This window comes from Carlito syrichta, unplaced genomic scaffold, assembly GCF_000164805.1.
Source record: "Carlito syrichta isolate Samal-C Ts95f unplaced genomic scaffold, Tarsius_syrichta-2.0.1 Scaffold153555, whole genome shotgun sequence".
Taxonomy (NCBI): Eukaryota; Metazoa; Chordata; class Mammalia; order Primates; family Tarsiidae; genus Carlito; species Carlito syrichta.
The window spans coordinates 60,678-63,864 of NW_007097651.1; positions in this window are offsets into that span (position 1 = coordinate 60,678).

The following is a 3,187-nucleotide window of genomic DNA, read 5'->3' on the forward strand; positions in this document are numbered from 1 at the left end:
GGCGGGTCTCGAACCCGCGGGCTCAGGCAATCCACTCACCTCAGCCTCCCAAAGGCACAGGATGACAGGCTGAGCCACCGAGCCCGGCTTCCCCCATTTTTAAAGCAGCCTCATTGACTGTTTTGGTAGTCAGCTTCTTTGGTTCCAAGTGTGGAATATATGAACAAAAAACAACTCGCCACCATGTCATGCCTCAGGTCTTGAGGTCCCTTGCTGGTCTGCCTTCTTCCGCCTTTCAGTGTTTTCTGATGCTTCTCTTACATACAGTGGGACAGGTTTTGGGTTTCACTTAGCAGGAGAAATAGAGAAAAGTATATTCTCCATCTTCTGGGATGCAAAATGCCTGTGATTTCTATTCTTAAATCTCTCTCTCTCTCTCTCTTTTGAGTCAGAGTCTCATGCCCAGCTAGTTTTTTTATTTATTGTGAAGATGAGGTCTTGCTTGCCAAGTTACCCAAGCTGGTCTTGAACCCCTGGGCTCAGGCAATCCTCTTGCCTCTGCCTCCTGAAGTGTTGGGACCTGGCTCATAATATATAGTCTCTCTCTCTCTCTCTCTCTCTCTTGCTCTCTCTCTCTCTCTCTTTCTCTCTCACACACACACACACATTTGGAAGGTGCTGTCTTTCCATTTCATTTGTTGAAAAAATAGTGTCATTTGCTGGGCAAGGTGACTCGTGTCTGTAATCCCAACACTTTGGGAGGCTGAGACGGGAGGATTGCTTGAGCCCAGGAGTTCAAGGCCAGCCTGGGAAACACAGTGACACCTTGTCTCTACCAAAAATCAAAAAATGAGCTGGACATGGTGGTGTGCACCTGTAGTCCTAGCTACTTGGGAGGCTGATGTGGAGGGTCACGTGAGCCCAGGAGTTGGAGGCTGTGGTGAGCTGATCACATCATTGCAGTTCAGTCTGAGTGACAGAGTAAACTCTGCCTCAAAAAAAAAAAGAAAAAGAAAAAGAAAAAGAAAAAAGATGAGGCGTCTTTTGTCCTAAGGGGTTTTCTCCAGTCTGCATTCTAGTAATTGTATTCCCAGGCATCATTTATTGTGCCCCTCTGTCCTCTGCACTTTCTGTGAACGGCGGGCACATTTAGAGGCTTGGTCAGAGTCATGTTTGATTTCTGGGGTAAGGATACTCCCTGGGTGTGCTGTGTTCTTTTGCCAAGAAGCACACAATACCTGGTTGTCTCTGTATCATTAGTGGCTTTCTCTGGCCATTGTGTAGGTTCATTAACTTATTAGGAGTGCAGATGGCTTTCAGAAACATGAAAAGATGCCAGCCTCAATTATAATTTTAAAAATGAAATTTTCAAGTGAGTCCTATTTTTTTCACCTACCAGATTGATAAAGATCAAAGAGTGTTAACACGGGTGTCGGCAAGAGTGCAGAGGACAGGCAGTTTCACAGGATGGTGAATGTGACTACATCTGTGAAAATGACAAGTGCACACACCCTTCAGCCTAGCGGCTCCCCTTCTGGGAATTGGTCCTGTGAACACACACCCGTCCATGCAAAACCACGGACATCTGAGTGTGTTTGTTGCAGTATTGTCTGGATTAGCAACAGTCAGAACAACAAATGAAACCTCCCTCAAGCAGAGTCTCCCACGTGCTGTGCTGCAAAGTCCTCACGAGTTGCAGCAGACACATGGGTGGCCCAGCAACGTGCCATGGGGCACCCTCAGAGGTCGCATGCAGCTTTGGTGGACATTCTCCTTCTGGGACCAGGCATCTGCGTCCCCTCTGGCCACAGGTTTGTTTTACCCAAGCACTGGATAGGCAGGAAGTACTAAATGTCAAGGAGAAAACCTCGACCCAGCCCTTAGCCCAGAGGGAAGAGTGGGTGGATAATACCTGAGCATTCTTGCCCCTCATGATATAATCCTGAGGAGTGTCCTCCAGGCCTTTCAACGAGTCCCTGGGGAGGAGCTGCCTGAAGCAGCCATTCACCCAATATGGCACCCCACAGGGGCTCCTGTCCTTCACCTGCTTGGTTTACCACATAAACCCCTCGCACCTGAATCTATTTTAGGTTTTGCGTTGGGAGGAAACCTATGCTAAAAGAGTTTGCTGGAGGTTTGGCAGCACAGCCTAGTAAAATTTATAGCACGTACTATAAAAAAAACTACTTATAGCACCAGACACCATTTTTTTTTTTTTTTTTTTGAGTCAGAGTCTCACTCTGTCGCCCAGGCTGGAGTACAGAGGCACCACGTTCACGGCCACCACGGCCTCGACCTGCTGGGCTCAGGTGATCCTTCCGCCTGTCTTCCAAGTGGCTGGAATTACAGGTGCACGCTACCATGCCTGGCTTTTTTATCTTTTATTTTTTTGGTTTATTGTAGAGATGAGGTCTCACCAAGTTGCCCAGGTTGGTCTCAAATCCTCTCACCTCGGCCTCCCAAAATGCTAGGAATATAGGCGTGAACCACCACACCCGGCCTCTTCTATGTTACACAGCTCTGCCTGGTTCTAATTGCCTGGGAAGCAAGCAAACATCTGAAAGCTTGACATCTTTTCTTGTGTTCTGAACTCATTATTTTAAACCACCCAAAATGAAAAGGTTCCTTTGGATTGATTTGGAATCCACTTGATGATAAGAACTAGTAACATTATATGTGTCTATTAAAGAAAGGGAAGAACTGTTAGACTTTAAATATAATTTCAGTTGTAAGCTTTGGAACAGTTTTTCTTTTTATCCATTACTTGACATTACGAAGTCTCTTGATGCCTTGATGAGGAATTGTGTGAGCTATTTTTTTTTTTTGAGTCGAAGTCTCACTGTCGCCCAGGCTGGAGTGCAGCGGCACGCTCCCGGCCACCGCTGTTCGGACCTGCTGGGCTTCGGCGATTCTTCCGCCCCAGCCTTCCAAGTAGCTGGAGCCACAGACGCGAGCCACCACGCCTGGCTAATTTTTTGGTTTAGTGTAGAGACGAGGGCTCCCCAAGTTGCCCAGGCCGGTCTCGAACCCGCGGACAGGCAATCCTCTCGCCTCGGCCTCCCAAAGGGCGGGGACGACAGGCTTGAACCACTCCGCCGCTGAACAGCTACGAGACAGAAGCGCAGGCGGACACAGGCAAGCGGGGCAGTAGGCTACTTTCGTGCACAAAGGGGTTCAAAACACAGGTTCGGCTGCGCCCACGCGGGAAAGGCACCTGCGAAGCCTGCCGGCCTCCGGGGGCCTCGGG